This window comes from Mesoplodon mirus (assembly GCF_964341445.2).
Source record: "Mesoplodon mirus genome assembly, chromosome: 19".
NCBI classification, from domain to species: Eukaryota; Metazoa; Chordata; class Mammalia; order Artiodactyla; family Ziphiidae; genus Mesoplodon; species Mesoplodon mirus.
Window position 1 is genome coordinate 5,329,852 of NC_138995.1, and position 20,254 is coordinate 5,350,105.

General features: G+C 44.8%; 1 protein-coding gene across 1 annotated transcript in view; it reads right to left on the reverse strand.

The window, feature by feature from the left end:
* CDH13 (cadherin 13) overlaps positions 1 to 20,254 on the reverse strand; it is a 1,043,800-nt gene that overhangs the window by 113,293 nt on the left and 910,253 nt on the right. The window lies entirely within an intron of this gene.

Consider the following 20,254-nt stretch of genomic DNA (forward strand, 5'->3'; position numbering starts at 1 on the left):
GGCAAGGTCCCAAGGCTCAACTTTCGCCCTCTGAGGTCCAGGCCCTGGCTGAGAGGAGGGGGTCCCCGCGGGGTCCAGTTACCCTGCCCGGGAGCGTTCATCCAGCACCCAGGCTGGGTCCTCCCGCCAGTGCCCAGGCCCGGCTGGCAGCGCCCTCAGGGCCAGGTCCCCAGACCCTGCCCGGCCGTCATCACTGAGGGAGCCAGGCACCCATGACCCAGCCGGCCCTCAGGTGCCTCAGGCCACCCAAAGGTTCGGGCAGAGCAGGCCGGGTCCCATGGACCCAGGGACACCGCCGCCGCCATTAGGTAGCGGAGGAGGGGATGGGAGAGAAGTTCCCGCGGCCTCAAGGCCTAGGCCCGGCCAGTGGGCGGCCATGGCAAGGGCTCTGGAGCTCTGCGGGACACAGCCGCCAGCCTGTCCTGGGGCCGCCCAGCTCACCCACCGCCTGAGGCCGGGGAGGGCCTGGAGGGCCCCAGGGAGAAGGCCGCCGTCCACATCTTACCTCTTGCCAGGAGGACCACCCTGGGCGGACCGTTGGCCGAGCGACCTCTAACTGCCACACTAAGTGTCTCTTGCTAACCCTCCCGTGCTTAACGTCTCGCGGTAACGGTTGCGTGGTAACGGCTGTGCTCCCGCCCCGCCCCTATTACAGCCTCACCCACCCTAAACGACAAGGTAACCAGATAATCACACCGCCATCGCTCATCTATGGAGGGACGGGGATTGGAACCCCAGTGTTTGACTCCAGAGCCTCTGCTCAATTGTAGCATCTTCCTTAGTGAAGGAAGACAATTTCATCCCTCCCACCCCTTGCCCACACCTAGCATGACTTTAAAAGGAAGGAAACATATTTTCTAAGGAAACATAAATCAATTGTTTGGAGCTTTGTTGTATCTGTGTTTTTATTGTGACACATCTCAAATATTTGTTGCAAGTAGGTGTGGTGAAAAATAAATCAATAAATGAAAAATCAGCTTAGAGAATTTCACGAGCCATCATTATTAGTACATTGCTTTGAGCTGGAAGCATGAAGTATTGTTTTGGTGCTTACCTCTGTACACTACTGGTGAATAGTAATCTGTTTGCAAATATTTTACATACAAGTAATACCAATAAGCTGACAACAAGAAGAAGAAATATCCTGGAATTTCATTTAGTAGGAAAGAGAATCTAGAGACAGTAAGAGGATGTCAGAAAGCCCTTATGTTCAAAGACAAGTTATTTGAGAAATGAGGTTTCAAAAGCGGTGGCTGATAAATTGACTTACAAATCATTAATCACAAGCCATAATCTTGATGCCTTGGGGGAGACGGGATGGGGACGGGAACTAATTTGTCTATCACAACTCAGCAAACCTGGGTGAGCTGTTTCCCTTCCCTACAAGCGGCGTTGGGAAATTCCTAGAACATGCACACTGGATGGAAAGGAGCTGGAGTGAGGGGGAAGTGGAGGACACTGTCACACAGAAACAGCTCCACGAGACAATTATTTTGACTTGATTCCTCTGATTCTTGTTTAAGTTAGGCCTAACTTCTATCTTTCCCCCCTTATCACAAAAATTATGGAATTCCTGAGCTTGAAATCTAGACTGGTGGTTCCCAGCCCTGTTAGAATCTCCTGGAGGGCTTTTTTAAAACACTGTTTTTAAAAAAAATAACCCTATTCCAATTCAGTCGGTCTGGGGTAAGGCGTGGGTTGCAGTGTTTTGTTGACCTGCCCAGATAATTCTAATATGTAGTTTGGATGGAGAAGCATGAGAGTTCAAGGTCAAGAATGGCCAAAGTAAGGATGTGAGAGCCTGCTCTTGTGCATTGCAAGCCTGCCTGGGTCCCATGCTGAGGGGCCTGCAGTGCATGTGGGATCAGTAGGACGGAGAGCTGTGATCAGCTACTGCTGTCTGCCATGTGTCCAGGAGTGGACACACGTGCTATCCAATCCCACAGGTGGCAGATAAAGAAACAGGCACAGAGAAAGAAGGAAGGAAGAGGTTTGCCCGAAGTCCTTGAGTGAACCAAAGGTCAGATACAAATCTCCTGGACTCCAGTAACGTCTGCTTTCCACGAGTTCTATTACTCATGCCCACTCAAGAGTCCCATTGCTTAGGCCAGTCCTCCACCCCCTGCTGTGGTCCAGAGCCAGAGGACTGATTCTCTGTCCCTCCTGATCACAGCAGACCTCAGCTCATAACCTGTCCCTGTGGCTGTTCTGACACCTGTACCTTGGGACACCGGGCAGACAATTCAGTGGGTTTGGGAGTGCTAAGACTAGAGGATGCTGGAAACCATCAGTCAGGTGCGAATGCCATTACATCCAGTCCACAGGTGAGGAGTTACTTTGTCAAGGCAGGTGAATGTCACATTGCTGAGAGGAAGACACTATAAGAACAGATCACGATTTGAGGAGGCTGGAGGCTCCACGTGTGTCTGTCTTGTTCAGGGCTTTCTCTCCACCCCTTGCATGACGCTGGGTGCATAGAAGGGACACAGTAGGTGTTTGTTGAGTGAATGAATGGTCTTAAAATAGGAAATGGGGCCTGGCATCAAAGGTGAGGGCTGAGAGGAAATGTGAAGGGATGAAGCTATACAGGAGTGAGACTAAGAGAGACTGGCATGGTGATGGATGCCTGATTCTGCCACTTGCTTGGATGGTGCAGGGCAGGAGGGATGGGTTGACCTCCCTTGTTCTCCAGAACATCTCTAGCAGGGATGCCCTATGACTTTCTAAGACACTGGGTATGTTACGTTTGTTGGTCCCTCCTACCACATTTGATTTTCATAGGCTTTAAAAATTTCATTTTTTTCTCCCCTGATGTGAGGAAAAAAATTAAAATTTTATTTGACCCTAAAAAATTCGTGTTTTTTTTTTTTTTTTGCTGATTTTAGGAGTTTAGGCATGCGCTTATGGCGCCTGGTCCCCAGTACACAGCACAGTGCTGGACACATGAAGATCTTCTGGATGGATGGATGAATTTGTAAAATTAATATTTAGGCCATGTATAGGTGAGAAAAGCCTGTGCAGTTTCTCCCATGACACCTTTTCATGACACCCACCAAGAGGCTGGTGCAGAATACCTTTTCAGTGTGTGGGCAAATGAGTCCAAGTGGAACGGGAAGGTGATAATGTTTTAGAGATTCTCACAGCATGCATTACGACCCGAATATAGCCTTAGATGTAGTAATGTGTCCACAGCCACATTTACCTACCCTCCATCACCCATCCATCCATGGATATATCCTCCATTCATCCATCCATCCTTCCATCCACTTATCCGTCCTCCATCTTCCATCCATGCATCCATCCATCCATCCACCCATCCGCCCATCCATCCATATTCCAGCCAGCCAGCCAACAAATACTTGTCAAGCGGCTTCTGTGTACCACACATGATATAGTATTAAATTCTAAAAAATAGAAAAATAGAAAAATAAATTCTAGGGATACACTAGTAAACAAGACAACGACATGGCATATGTTTAATTATAAAAATATGTGAAGTGTTGGGGAAGAAATAACATAGTTCTTGGAGAGCCTGAAGCTTGAGGGGAGTGGTGAGAGGCGGTGGTGCCTAACCCAGTCTAGGGAGGGTCATTAGGGAAGAATTCCCTGAGAACTGAAAGAAGAGGAGTTAGTGAGATGAAAGGGGAGAGAGCCTTCCTGGCATCTGGAACAGCAGGTGCAAACGCCAGCGGTGAAGGAAGCACGGGGCATTTGTGGACCAGAGGGGAGGTGGGTGTGGCTGGAGAACAAAGGAGAACTCGGGGAGAACTGTTTGCTATTGGACTCCAGAGGAGAATTGAGTCAGATGATGCACAGCCTTGTGGGCCAGGGAAAGGCATTTAGAATTTGTCTTGAGAACCAAGTGAAGCCTAATCAAGGAACTGGATTATGTTTAAATCTACTCCTGGGAGAATTCAGAAAAAAATCTTTAAATACCGAAAACATTCAACACAATTATTAGAGTCTTTGTTAAGACCATTATCTGATTCTTGCATAAACTATAAAGCCAGTTTCCTTGAGCATCCATTTAGAAACTCATTATTGCTTAATTAAATACTCATTCTATTTATTCTATTCAATGTTTAACCCCATTATGTAATTCAAGAATGGAAAATTAAGTAGACTAAAATGAAACAGTACCATTTTATATTTCTACAGCAATGCTCACTCTGTGATTTAAAAACAACAGACAGACATTAATTTACCATACTAGAGCAGGAGGAATTACGGATTGTAACATTACTTCATTTAATTGGAAAAAAAATAAAGTTACTTTTATGTTAAACTGTGCAGCAAATCAAATATGAGATGCAAAACGTGTTTTTACATAATCAGTGTGGGCGGCTGCCTTGGGACATACTGAGTTTCATTACCTCTCTCCTCTCAATTCAGAACTGAGTTATTTCAGTTTCTTTTCTTTGCCAAGGTGAGGTGAATTTTGTGATGGACATTTAGGAAGAGACTACTTGGACTTGACACAAAGGTTACCCATCACCAGGAGAAGAGGGGCTTGCATTTTAATTTACACTGAGAATGAACACTGTTCCTCATAGAGCAAAGAGTTGGTCATTAAGGTTAACCTGGAAGATGGAAATAACAATCAGCAGGCTAGGAAGCCACAGGTGGGGGAGAAGTGACAGCTGATGACTTTAAGGGACAGGACACACGCAAGCCTGCCTGCTAGATCGCTGAAGTCCAGGTTCATGAGCTGCTAACCCTGGGGTTTCTTGGAGAATTGATGTTGAACTTGAAAAGCTAGGATATAGTCATCTGGGCCCTGGCTTTTAAAAAATTAAAAGATAAGGTCCCGGAAAGTTTTACACACTTCAGTTTTTATTTGTGAGGATAAAAGGGTGAGGGAGACATCAACAGAAACTGAACTTGCAAGCACTTTTATGAGTCTGTATTTACATAAACGATGCAGCTTGTTGGAAAAATCTAATTTCTTGCTGATAGCCTAAAGGGTAGAAACTGTGATTGCTATAAATAAGATCATATATTTAAGGATCCTGGCATAGAGTAAGGAATCAGTATTTGTTAGCAATGGTGATGATGATCGATTTCATTCTGTATCATATGAAATGCTTACTAATAAATTGGAGAATATGGCTCGAACCCCTGGGACTCTTTCTGTTTTTATCACAGTCTGCCTTCCATTGTGGTTGTCGTGTATAGATAGCTTATTTCCCTCGGTGGGTGTGGAAGAAGCTCTGGGCTCTTCAGTCGTGTATACCTGACACTCACAAACTTGCATATCCTTGTCTTGATCTTTATCACCAAGACAAATGATGTTAACTCATCACACACACATTTAGAAGGGATAGCTGCATCAGATATCTGGTTTCCTTCTATCTGTGATTAGGAGTCATCCCGGGGTAGAAAGATGCAACACCTCATTTAAATAAATAGTCATTAAATGTCTACTGCATGTCAGGGGGTCTGCCAGGCACAAGAAGTACAGCAGTAAATGAGAGGGACACTATTCTCTCCCCTCATGGGTTTACAGCTCAGCAGACTGACACATTCCCTCCTGATCACCCCATTTTCTTTATATGCTTTGCTCACACAATTCGTTTTCTACCATTTGTCCACTGTCATTCATCCCAGGCTGCATCTATGTTTGGACATGACTTAGTTTACAGCTAATGGTCATTTTAATAAATGGTGCTAGGGCCATTGGCTAGCCATGTGGAAAAAACAAAGAATCCTGATTCCCGACCTCACACCATACAGAAATTGTGAAAGGTAAAACAATCAATGTTTCAGAAGAAAACATAGGAGGACATTTTAATTCAGCTTACAGCTAATGTTTATGTGTACTTTATATATATGTAATATAATGTAAAATATTTAAAATACATATAATATAAAAATATAAAATGTAATTATATATATAAAGTGCACATAATATAATATAGATAATATTTAAATAACAAATTTAGTAAGTATAGAGTTTATTCAGTATTTTAAAGAAGGCTTTATGTCTAAGAAGTGATGAACAGCAGAGCCCCACAAGGGACTCTAGGTTACTTGGCTGAGAACCACGGTCTGCTCATCAGCGAGCCCTCGAGACAACTGTGCCTACTGAGTCCCTCCCTAGCCATGTCCCAGTAGGATGTGCATGGACAGGCCCCGAAGTAATACCAAGATGGGAGGGGACCATCCGGGAACCCAACAGCCCATAATGGCCCCAGACATTGGTGAGCATCTTTTACTCATTTCCCATCTAGTCAACACTCTCTCTTCTCTAAATATCGTTTCCTCTTTGAAAATGAAGAGTGGTGTCAGCCCTTTGGTTTTCAACGCCCATGGGAGACAGTTCACAGAGAGAAGACGTAAAGCAGATGCTAGAGCTGGGCTTTCCGGCAACTGTGAACAGAGACTTCTCTGCCCTCTCAGGTGCAGGCAGCCTGGGGTGTGCTCCTGGCAACTGTGAGACGGGTCTTTTCTCTGTTTCCCCAAATGCCCAACACCACCTCTTTCATAAAGTGAGAGTGCTATAATTAGACATTCAACTTTGGAATCACTTTTGTCTAGAGAATACAACCTGAGGGGAGAAGATGACAGTGTATATGTGTTGGAGGGTCTCATGATAAGAATGACCAGTTTTTCTCTATTCTCACTGAGAAAAAGGAAAGTGAACTAAATTGTACGTCACATGCCAGAGATGATAACAGTCTAATGGTGGATGGCAGTCTTCCTTTTCTGAAGATTCTTAAAGTTTCTGAGTAGATTTAGTTCAGGGTGCCTGTATCCATAAAACATCTGAGGAAACTACACCTTCCCCAGCTCCTGCTGAAAAGAGCGTTACTAGAGGGCCATTTGTATCACATGATCCCAGCTTTCGTTGCCAGAGCTGACTGGACCCAGAAGTGGCACTGGACTCACAAGTCACCAATCTATTGGCTGCTTCATGAACGATCAGATGATTTCTCTAAGCATATGAACTCAGAGAAATAGAGCCTATATAATCAGAGAGCAAAGGGTCCTTAAATCCTAAGTTTCTGAGTAGATGAGAAATGGAGTGGCCATTTTTTGTCATTTGGACATGAACGAATAGATGCATAGAGAAGCAAAAGAATGGACACACTGAAAGAAAAACCAAGAGATCTTGGGGGCACTCAGAGACAGACAGATGAGGAAGCATCCTTGATCTCTGACTGCTTTCCCAGTTCTGTTCCTGTTCCCCTGAGGTTCCCGGTGCTTCTTGTGTGGGGAAGCTCCCGTGCCTCTAAGCAACCCCATCTCCTCTCCAGCCATCTCATGTGAGTTTCTACTCCTTGCAACTAATGGAGCCCTGGGAAAACAGCTGTGGTGGATGGATATCTATCTCTCTCAGGATGTAAGTGTGGTCCTTTTGATGAAGATTTGGGTTTCACAGATGTTTCCTCAAATATTTTTTCTTTTTCTCTTTTACATCTTGCTATGGAAAGTTTCAAACAGCTATAAAAGCAGACAGAATGAAGTAATGAACCCCATGTGCCATCATCAGGCTTCAGAGATTTTCAACTTATGCCCCCATTGTGCTTCATCTACATGCCCACTTCTCCCCATTCCTGTCTTGTTTGGAGCAAATCCCAGACATATCACTGAATCTGTAAATATTTCACTGCTTGTCGCTAAAAGTTAAAAACTCTTTTTAAGAGAACAGAATCAAAGTCCTCTCCTGATCCAACTATCATTAATTTCTTCTACTGACAATTATTGTGTTCTTCTTTTGTGCTGGATGCTTTACTAAAACTATTTGCAAGTTATTTCTATTGTGGGGAGAGAGAGTCCCTTGTAGCCGCGGTAAAGAACAGTTAGAGCCTGGTCTATTAGACGTCTCCGTGGGTTACGAGTTTTCTCAGTTAAATGTTACTAAACATTTATGTTTAGTATGCCACACACTATTACTAAACAGGTGAGGAAACAGAAAAGCTGAATGTGGAAATAGTTCAATGATAATAAGGAATAGCAGCTTAATGGCAAAGAAACATGTTCCTGAGTGGGGAGGACTCTTCAGAGTTGCTGGCACGCCAGGCAGCGTGGTTCTTGGTCCAGGAGAGCCGAGGCACACGTCTCCTAGTGGATGTGACCCCCAACCCCCCACCCCAGGGAGCCCCGGGCCGGGAGGAGAGCTACGTGCCTGGAGGGCTGCGTCTGGGGTCCTGTTCCAACGAGAGCGAAGACCAACTGTCACACAGCCTCCCAGCTCTACAGGTGCCGGGGGATGAGCCAAGAGGCAAGAGACGGAAACAATATTCACTTCGTGCTCCAGCAGGAATTATCCTCCCCTCCCCACTCAGTGCACTCTCTTCTGTATTGATTCATTTCCTAGGAGGAGTTTCCATGGTTGCTGCAGACACAGAGGAGGTGCTGGGTACCCAACTTTGGAGGAAGATGCCCAGCCGAGTTCTGGCTTGCTGGGGGCCCGACGGTACACCAAATTTATTTATGCAATTCTTCCTCCACGTGACCTCGCCTACCGAAGCTCCTCAAATTTACCAATTACAGATGCATATTGCAGCTAAAAAGTGAGTTTTCAGGAAAAAAAGACTCAAATACTGAAACATATCTTTTTGTCCTCAAAACAAAATGAGAACACACAGCCACTGAAGACTGGCAGAAAAATAATACAGCTGGGCAATGGTTCTCAAACTATGTTCCTTGGAACAAAGAATGTTTGAGGGATGGTACACGAATGTACCACGTATTTTCCTCTAAACAAGAAAGACTGAAACTGCCCGAGGAATCTGCTAGATATATTTTATCCGTTTTGTATATTAGAGTTCTTGTCTAAGATTTTGCTTGGAAAAAAAAAGTTTTGCTGCTGAAATGAAGTTTGAAAATCACTGCCTTAGGGAACTGATGAAATAAATATTACATGTGATGGTGAGAGAAAAATAAAAACCAAGGAGCAAATATGCCTGTATTGTTTTTTCTCCACATGCCTGGTATGGAAACTTTATTTCATCTGACATTAATATCTCTCCTTTGCTTGAGTTTCTCCTTTTAAAAAAATGAAAGAAAAGGCAAAACACATTTGTACATTTGATGAGATAACTGAAAAATAGCTTAATTTTGAGAAGCAAAGAGATTTTCTGCAGGGATACGCATTCGACACAAACATCTGAATCTGGATGAAGAATGACTTTTCTTTAGGAACAATAGCATGGTCTGCTCTACAGACTCAGAATTTGGTTTATGCAATTCTGCAAATTTACAGGTGTAGAAAATTCAGTGAAACGGGGCAAGTTCTGATCTACCTTTAACTCACGGGTAAATTCTGTAACTTCTCTGAGTCCAAGTTTGCTTATCTGAGGTGTAGGGTATCAGGCTAGAGCAGGAGTTCTTAATGCTGACTGCACATTAGAATCACCTGAAAACTACTCATGATCTGAGGTCCCACATTCAGAGATTCTCCTTGGGTAGGGCCTAGGCATTTGCATTTCTGAAAACTCCCCCAGATGGTTCTGATGAATGGCCAGGAGGTGAGAACAGCTGCTTGAAATGACTCCAAAGGCCCCCTCCTAGTGTTAGGATCGAACTTTAAAAAGATCGTTGTGACCTGTTCTAGCTTGTGTGGGTCCTAGCCAGTGTTGGGAGTGCCAAAGGATGCCACTGGTGGGACCCTTGAGATTTCTTACAGTTCTCTGCTCCAGGAGTCTATAGGAGTTGCTAACCAACCAACGGAATACATTTGCCAATGAAATCACAGGGCTATCTCCTGGAGGTCATCTTTTTCATCACCTCAAACAGAAATCCTGTACCCATTAAGCAGTCATCCTATTCCTCACCCCCACCCCCCCACCCCAGCCCCTGACAATCACTAACCTACCTTCTGTCTCTATGGATTTACCATTCTGGAAATTTCATAGAAATGGAATGACACAATATGTGGTCCTCTGTGTCTAGCTTCTTTCAATTAGCATACTGTTTTCAAGGTTCATCCCTGTTGTAACCTGTGTTGGTACTTTGTTCCTTTTACTGGCTGAATAATATTCCACAGCTTGGATGGACCACATTTTATCTAACCATTCTTCCATTGATCAACATGTGGGCTGTTTGCACTTTTTGGCTATTGTGAATATGCTGCTCTGAACATTCATGGACTTTTTTTTTTTTTTTTTTTTTTTTGTGGTACATGGGCCTCTCACTGCTGTGGCCTCTCCCGTTGTGGAGCACAGGCTCCGGATGTGCAGGCTCGGAGGCCATGGCTCATAGGCCCAGCCGCTCCACGGCATGTGGGATCCTCCCGGACCGGGGCACAGACCCGTGTCCCCTGCACCGGCAGGTGGACTCTCAACCACTGCGCCACCAGGGAAGCCCATGGACATGTTTTTATGTGGACGTATGCTTTCATTCCCTTGGGCAGATACCAAGGAGCGGAATTGCTGGGTCACATGGTGACTCTGTGTGTAATGTGGTGGAGATCTAAGTCATTCACCAATATGTACAGAGTGCTTGGGTGGCACCTTTTAAACACATGAGGGCATGTACCGTTTGCCGGCTTCTCAGAGCTCACTGCCCCCTCCTGTGTGAGGAAAGGCAATATTTGAGAATGAAGCTTCCCTCTTTGAATGGCAGGAGGGGGTGGGAAGAAGGGGCATCTACGGGTGCCTTATCTCCTTTGACTAACCCATTTCAAGTAGCCTCCTTTCCCTTGTTTGCATGTGGTATCACTCAGCTTAATGCAGAAATGAGACGGACACCCCGGAGCTCACGGAGAAAAAGCCCTGCTCCATGCGTGCCCCTTGCAGCTGTTTCTAACTAGAGAAAGTACATCTTTAATCTCCTGAGCAGTAGGAAAATTGACACACTTGGTTAGGCTCCTGATGCTAACGCCCCAGTACAAATAAGGACACGAGAAACCTTCTGCTTTCATTACAAGGGATTTGTACAATTCACACACGGAATTGCCTTACAGCTTCTAATTTATATTTAAATCCCAAATGTTGTTGTCAGAAGAAACTGCTCTAAATCCATTGTCTGTGTCTGCACCATTGATTCCTGTTTCAAATAGACCCCATGGGACCAACTGTAATTCCCACTGGCACCTCTGCATATTTCTTCCCAGAGGTGGCTTGTGGTGCTTCTGAGAACATCTGAGTCCCACAGGTAGAAGAGATGGATGAGAATCATGCCCTTGGGAATCAGACCCAGTGAGAGGGGAAGGATTAGAAAAATCATTCTCTGTCCCTTCTGGGCTCTGATCCCAGGGTGGAGTCACACCAGAAGTCTGTGTGGGGAGAGAGGTGCCCCGATGGCCATCTTTCATGTTGAAAAGAATGAATGATGGAAAGTTACTCATGTTTAACACCCCCTGAAACTCTATAACATATTGGCTGTGTGACCTTGGTCAAGTCACTTAACCTCTCTGTGTCTTGATTTTCTCATCAGCACAATGAGAAAAATAATAGTCCCTACCCTTATAGGATGATTATGGTGATTGGGAATATTTATAAATGTCAAGATGAATGCCAGACACGTAATAAGCAATATAGGCACATTGTTATCATGAACACAGACAGAAAGAACACAGAAATGAAGTTTGTAACGGTGCACATCAATTACCAGGAATGTGACCAGAGAAATAAACTTTGTTCTTTTGGGCTTTTTTGCTGTCGTTAGAGTAGACTAGTTTTGCTAAATAATATTTCTGACAATATAAATTTCCCTTGTTGTCTAAAACTACTTAGACTTGGTGTCACGTATAATCAGAGGTGTCCTGACCAATAGTACTTTTTAGTTCCTAAGTGTATTTTTAATCTAACTTAGGGCTTCTTAAGAGCAGTGCTAGTTACACTTCAGGCTGGATCATGATTTGCGGCTGGGGGGGGGGTCAGCCTCCACCCACCAGATGCCAGGGGCACCCAAGCTGTAAGAATCAAAAATGCCTGCAGACGTTGCCAGATGTCCCGGGGGGGGGGGGGAGAGAGAGAGAGAGAGAGAGAGAGAGAGAGAGAGAGAGAGAGAGTGTGTGTGTGTGTGTGTGAGTGTGAGTGTGTGTGTGTGTGAGTGTGTGAGTGTGTGTGTGTACGTGTGTGTGTGCGTGTGTACGTGTGTGTGTGTGTGTACACAATCCTCCCTGGCTGAGAATCACTAATCTAGCTAAACCAGGTCAGGGGCTCCCGACAAGTATCTGCCTGTAAATGGCAGCCCATGAGCTCCCCCAGGGCAAGATTTATCAGCAAGTTGGCCTTAGACTCAAGTCTCATGGGAAAACTGAAATAGCATAATAACATTTTCCAGGGTAATTGAATCAGACATTGCCAGAAAAACATTCAAGGGTAAAACTAAAGACTGTAATTATTATGAAAATTATGGATGTAGTTTTCATTACTCTACAATTTTTGAATTAGCCACTGATAATCCCTTTTATAAAAGAAGAAAGGTAGTTTTTCTTGCTTTTCCTTCTTCTTGACACTTGCCTGCCTCTCACTTTTCAATAAACACATTCAAGCCTGTGCATGCTAAGTGGACTCAGGTGCAGCAGAGACCCGGGCCCTCCTCTGAGGGGCAGCCCTATCACCTGCGGGGCTTTCTCGATGGGCCTCAGAATTTTTCTATTTGGTCCAGTTAGAACTATGTTCAGACCCAAGCTTATTCGGCAGTGAAGAACTACTGTCCGTGATCCATTTTCCCCTCCCAATTCTCCAAACCCCCGTTACTCGAAGTGTGGTCCCTGGGCCAGCGTGGATATCACTTGTGAGCTAGTTAGAAATGCAGAATCTGGGGCCCCACACTAGAGCTTCAGCATCAGCTTCCAGGTGATTCAGGGCTACATCAAGTCTGAGACATCTGCTCTTGACTGCTCTACCAACTCTTGGTGACTCGGCCCTTGCTGCCTGACCCTGATGGGCAGAGAGACCAGAATACAGATGCCCTCTACGTCCAGCACTCCCAGCCTGGAAACCTGGAGACTAGAGGGCCTTCTCCCTCCTGTTCAATGTGAACTTCTGCCCTGGGTCCCACCTCTCCCCTTCCACCGTCAACTCCTGTCCTGCTTCCCTACCTGCCAACTTACCCCACCTCTCAAGTCTATAACGTGCTCTAGACTCTCCAATTAAGAACACAACGACAGGGCTTCCCTGGTGGCGCAGTGGTTGAGAGTCCGCCTGCCGATGCAGGGGACACGGGCTCGTGCCCCGGTCTGGGAAGATCCCACATGCCGCGGAGCGGCTGGGCCCGTGAGCCATGGCCGCTGAGCCTGCGCGTCCGGAGCCTGTGCTCCGCAAAGGGAGAGGCCACAACAGTGAGAAGCCCGCGTACCGCAAAAAAAAAAAAAAAAAAGAACACAACGACAAAACACGCACAGCGAAGCAAAAGCCTCCCTCCACTCTTCCGTGGCTCTCATTCCCTTCGCAAGAGGGGCCTGCATTTCCTTGGCCCCCGCTGTGCGAGAACAGGGCACTAAATACCCTGGAAGTTGCTGGGAGGGCTGGGGGGGCACAAAAGTCAGGACTGCAAATTTATCTGCCATCAAGGAACAATATAACTGGTCACTGTTGAGGTGTAATTACAGGAGAAAACACACTGTTCAAGAACCCTTACCGGGTCTGCTGAACAGGTGCCAAGGAGGCTTTTCATGAAACTCACACGTAACAGGCCAGACGCTGTCCAACCCCAGCCTCTGGCTGCTCCACGTGCATGGGGAGGGCCGTAAGGAGGCTGTATTGTGAGTACGGAAAACAGGAGCTCTCACAGAGTTAAGGACTTTTAAGTAAAAAACTGAAGTCTTCCAGCTTGATTTTTCCCTCCCTAGTGACAGGTGGGACAGTGAGCACTGCCAGGTAGCACGGTAGGGCCTGTGGGAAATGAGAGAAGCTGAGGGGAGAGAGAGGAGACAGTGGGGAGACTGAGAGAGACACACACAGAAACAAAGAGGTGGAGAGAGAAAGAGAGAGCCAGTTGGGGGAGGGCAGTGCCGGGAAAGAAGGCAGGGCTACACATGCGAAAAAGAGAGAGACATCTCCTGGCTATTGTAAATAGAGCTGCAATGAACATTGGAAGCAACCTAAGTGTCCATGATTGGATGAATGGATAAAGAAGATGTGGCACATATATACAATGGAATATTACTCAGCCATAAAAAGAAACGAAATTGAGTTATTTGTAGTGAGGTGGATGGACCTAGAGTCTGTCATACAGTGTGAAGTGAAGTAAGTCAGAAAGAGAAAAACAAATACCGTATGCTAACACATATACATGGAATTTAAGAAAAAAAAAAAAGGTCATGAAGAACCTAGGGGTAAGACGGGAATAAAGACACAGACCTACTAGAGAATGGACTTGAGGATATGGGGAGGGGGAAGGGTAAGCTGTGACAAAGTGAGAGAGAGCCATGGACATATATACACTACCAAACGTAAAATAGATAGCTAGTGGGAAGCAGCCGCATAGCACAGGGAGATCAGCTCGGTGCTTTGTGACCACCTAGAGGGGTGGGATAGGGAGGGAGACGCAAGAGGGAAGAGATATGGGAACATATGTATATGTATAACTGATTCACTTTGTTATACAGCAGAAACTAACACACCATTGTAAAGCAATTATACTCCAATAAAGATGTTAAAAATTAAAAAAAAAGAAAAAATAAATGAAAAAGAGAGAGACAGAGAAAGGGAGACGAGAGAAACAGACTGGAGAGGGAAAGAGAAAGAAGGAGAGATAAATAAGTTAGAAAATAAAGACAGGAGAAAGAGATGTAGAAAGAGGGAGATGGGGGTGGCTTAAGGGCTTGGTTTTGCTTTTTCTTAAATAAGAAAATCTGGGCAAGTCAAGAGCCGTGTTTCAGCACTTTTGGCATTCCCAGGGCCTGTGCCAGAAGAAGCCGAGGACAGAGATTTCCATGTTAATAGAACCCAATGGTTGAGGCCTCCAGTCTAACTAAGAGCAACTGCAGTCGAGGAACTGAGGAATCAGGGACTAAGCCAGGACCCCTGGGAGGAGGGGTGACCGTGTCCACTGCCCCCACCCAGAAAAGATGCTGGTGGGTCCTGGGCCCTGGCCGTGGCCTCTACAATAATTACCAGGAAGCCCAGTCTTTTTACAACAGTTTCTAAAATCAGTGCATTAGACACAATTGGATATGATCAAAATGATCCTTCAAAGTCTCCAAAAGGGTCCTTATGGAGACTCTCATGGCCCTGGGAGGCTGTTCTACTCTTGGGCCACCTTGTAGGAAAAATCTACATGTGACTTCGAGTGTATACAGACTTGTATAAGCTAAATGTTTGGATGATGAGTCATCTGTGTTTCAGTAACCCACATAGGTCCTTCCAAGGGATGGGTTTGCGTCTCCTGAACTCATCTTTTTGTTGCCTTTACAAATATTTAAGGAGAGGTTGCAAACCAAGGAACCACCCAAAATCTGTGGTCCTTAGCCTCCAGTTACCTTATGTGAAGTTTGTGTTTTTAACGCATCTCAGAGGGCCTGCCCAGGGCAAGGGAATTGTAACAGGGACCATAACAGGCATGGTAGCTGGTAACTTTCTGGGCCCTGGTGGGGTCGGCCAAGGGGACACCTGAACATAATCTCTTCCTTTTTGGCTGGAGGGCTCCCCACAGACATGCAACTGAAACAGCACCCTGCTAACAGCCACCTCTGGACAATACTCATTCTTCACATGTCAACTTGTGAAGATTGTTGAGGATGAAAAAATGGGCCATTCCTGGGGATACACATGCTAGCTATCCTTGAGCATGGAAAAATCCATCACTTTGTCTTCTCTGTCAATAAGAGCAACTTCTGAATGGAAATAGATTCCCTGGACCATCAGGTTTCAAAGAGGCTCATAAGTAAGTTGATGCAACACACACACAGAGACAGACACATGCGCACACACGTGTGCACATGTACACACACATCTTTTGCAGGAAGGGAGTGCTTCCAAAGAGAGTCCACATTTAGCGTTGTTGCTATAGTAACACAAGTGAAAGAGGAAGACAGCTTCACAAACAAAACACAATGGTGAGCTTCTTCTGTCACCTGCCTGCGACCTTGTTCTTTCTACAGTCAGGGAACAGGTGGAAGGTTAGTGTAATTTAAGCCACAAGGAAGTGAGGAGGCCTGAAGTCACAGCAGTGTGGTACAGACCTCAGGGGAGGAAAAGAAAAAAACAGGACGCCTGAGGGCAGCGAGTTCAGGGGCTCATTAGCAGGTAAAGGTGACAGGTGGGCGCTGACTCTTTCTGATGTAACCAGCAGCTAGAGAAGAGGCCATCAGAGGGGGTTTCACAGCCCCAGAATTGCTGGAACAGGCTGTAGCATGGGGATTTGGCTGAATTGAGAAAACTCAAATAATTGGGTACAAAATGCCTGTTTTCTGAAGAAAGCCATGCTCTGCAGACTAACAGCAGCAAAATGATGATTAACAGCATGGTAATATCAATAGCAAAAGCTAACATTTGCATGCTTCCTCGATGCTGTGTGCTGGGCTGATGGCCCTTGGAATCCCACTTTACTGGGGTCCCTGCTACGAACGTGGGCCCTTTCCCGGGTCTAGAATTCTGTCCCTGTTCTGTGCCCGAAAGTCAGGTGCTTCCCTGGACCATGAACCTCTTCTTCTGTGCATCCACTGGAGCCCATTCACAGCAGGGCAGGTCTTCCTCCATTGTCAGGCAGGTGTCTATGCAAGTACAGAAACCAGTGTAGCTCAGGAGATGCAAAAGATGAAGGTAATTGAAAAGTACTTTGATCACACTGGAAAAGGGACCATAAACTGCAATTTAAATAAATACTCATACCTTTTGGACCCAGCGTTTCACTTGTGAGAGTTTATCCTATAAAAACCTTCATACGTGTGCACGAAGATACATATTCAAGCATTTTTACTGCTGTGATATTTACAAAAGGAAAAACCAGGGACCACCAAAATGTCCATCCATAGGGGACTGGTCAAACCATGGGACACCAATGAAACAGAACACGATACAAAGCCATTAAGATAATGAGGGAGCAGGACTTCCCAGGTGGCTCAGTGGTTAAGAATCTGCCTGCCAACGCAGCTGACACAGGTTCAAGCCCTAGTGCAGGAAGATCCCACATGCTGTGGAGCAGCTGAGCCCGTGAGCCACAACTACGGAGCCCACGTGCCACAACTACTGAAGTCCACGTGCCTAGAGCCTGTGCTCCGCAACAAGAGAAGCCACCGCAATGAGAAGCCTGTGCACCACAACGAAGAGTAGCCCCTGCTCGCCGCAACTAGAGAAAGCTTGCGTGCAGCAACGAAGACCCAACGCAGCCAAAAATAAACGAAGAACTAAATAAAAATTTATTAAAAAAAGATGATGAGGGAGCTAATTGCTTGGCATTATTGATCAGAAGGGAAATCTATTGTATCTGATGATGCAAACACCTTGGGTTTACTTAGTAGAAATAAAAGGTGTTAAGTTAACGAAATCAGGAGACAGTGGGCCATGCCAAGGGGCACATGTGAAGGTAGAGCTGAGATAGAGAGATTACAGACTCCTTAAGGGTCGAGATTGCAGGAGCCAAGGACACAGATGGAGTTCACCAAGCTGCTGTGTGTCAGGGGCTGGGAGTGTGGGGCTGACCCTGTGGGTGATGCTCCCAGTTGCCTGGGTAGAGCCCTCTCCCCAGGTTAAAGGTATAAAAATAGAGACAGGCCACGTGAGAATTCAGCAAGTGGTCTCTAGGGGTGGAGCATCTTCCTGCTGGGCTTCCACTCAGAGCAGGGGTTGGGTAGAGTGTGTGGGCGGTGGATGGCTGTGCAGGAGACAAAGGATAAGACCATGAGGTCTTATCAACTTGAATCACACATAAAGGCTGTGGAGCCTCTGGGATGCTGCTGACATGCTCGAAATAACCACTCACGGAAGTAAACCAAGAAGGTGTGATACCCCGTGTCTCGTTCATCCCAGCTGGAAGGAACCTTAGCTGGGAGATGGAGGAACCCATTCTCCTGAAGCCTTCTGTCAATTGCCTTGAATGGCTAAACATTACGGAGTGTTTCTCTGCCCTTTGCTGTCACTAAGAAAGGCCAAGACCACCCAAAGCAGGGAGCAGAAGCAAAAGGGGAAAAAGTAAAAACACCAGCAACAACAGCCTGTGTTGACCGAGCGCTTACTCTGTGCCAGGGATAGGGCTAAACCGCCTACACACGCATTATATCATTTGATCCTCACCATAGCCTAAAGAAGTAAGGAGCATTATTTCTCTCATTTTACTGATAAGGACAAAGGTACAAACCCTGATGAAATTGCAACATAGTATGCATAATGTGAGCCCATCTTTGTAAATAGAAAGTAGGGAAAAGACATCTGTTAAAACGTTAACAGCACTCATCTATCAGGATAGTGGAGAGATCTGGCAACTTTGTATATTATATGCTTGTATGATATTTTAAAGGTTTTTAAAATAGTGGAATGAATTATGTTTAAATCAGAAAAAAATAATTTTGGAGGGGATAAAATGCTATTGAATTCAAAATGCATTTAAAATTAAGTTGTTTTCTAAAATACTTTAGAAAAAGAACAAGTAAAGTGGAAAGAATCATTCTACTTGATGCTAAGCCTCACTACATAGCTACAGTAATCAAGACAGTGCAGTACTGGTGGAGGGAGAGACACAGATCCATGGAACAGAATAGAGAACCCAGAAATAGACCCACACACACATGCCCATAAAATGGGGCTGGAACCACTGCACATCCACAGGTAAATAAAGGACCTCAACTCCAATCTCATACCTTATATAAAAATTAACTCAAAATGAACCATGGATTTAAATGTAAAACATAAAAATACAAAACTTTTAGAAGAAAACACTAATTTGAAGAGATACATGCACCCCAATGTTTATAGCAGCACTATTTACAATAGTCAAGGTATGGAAGCAACCTAAGTGACCATCAAGAGATGAATATATAAATAAGATACAGTATATATACACAATGGACTACTACTCAGCCATAAAAATAATGAAATAATGCCATTTGCAGCAATATGGGTGGACTTAGAGATTATCATACTATGTGAAGTAAGTCAGACAGAGAAAGACAAATACTGTATGATATCACTTACATGTGGATCTAAAAAATAAAACAAACTAGTGAATATAACAAAAAAGAAACAGACTCATAGATATAAAGAACAAACCAGAGGTTACCAGAGGGGAGAGGGAAGCAGGGAGGGGCAACATAGGGACAGGGGGTTAAGAGGTGTAAACTACTATGCACAAAATAAGTGAGCTACAAGGATATATTGTACAGCATGGGGAATACAGCCAATATTTTATAATAGCTATAATGGAGTACAACATTTGAAAACTGTGAATCACTATGTTGTATACCTGAAGCTTATATAATCTTGTAAATCAACTATACCGCAATTAAAAAAAAAAACAGGAGAAAATCTTCAGGACCCATTGCTAGACAAAGAGTTCTCAGAGTTGACATAGAAAGTACAATCTATATAAAAAATGATAAATTGAACTTTACCAAAATTAAAAGCATTTTCTCAGTGAAAGACTGTATTAAGAGGATAAAAACATAAACCACAGATTGAAATATTTGCAAGCCATGTCTCCGAAGGAGGACTTGTATATGAACCATGTAAACAACTCTAAACAATCCAATTAGAAAGTGGGCAAAAGGACTTCCCTGGTGGCGCAGTGGTTAAGAACCTTCCTGCCAATGCCGGGGAGATGGGTTCGAGCCCTGGTATGGGAAGATCTCACATGCCGTGGAGCAACTAAGCCCGTGCACCACAACTACTGAGCCTGCACTCTAGAGCCCGTGAGCCACAACCACTGAGACCACATGCCACAACTACTGAAGCCCGTGAGCCTAGAGTCCATGCTCTGCAATAAATCACTGCAATGAGAAGCCCGCGCACCTCAACAAAGAGTGGCCCCCGCTTGCCACAATTACAGAAAGCCCACGCGCAGCAACAAGGACCCAACGCAGCCAAAAATAAATAAATAAATAAATAAAATTTAAAAAGTGGCCAAAAGACACAATCAGACATTTCACAGAAGAGAATAAAGATGGCAAATAAGCACATGAAAAGATGCTTAATACCATCAGTCACATAGGGAAATGCAAATTATAATCCTAATGAAATATGGCTAACACCTATCAGAAAGGTTAAAATTAAAAATAATGATAACACCAAATTCTGATGAGGATGTGGGGAAACTGGATTTCTCAGACATCATTGGCAGGAAGAGAAAATAGTACAGCTCCTTTGGAAAATTGTTTGGCAGTTTCTTATAAAACTAATATGCATTTAACATATGACCCAGCAAT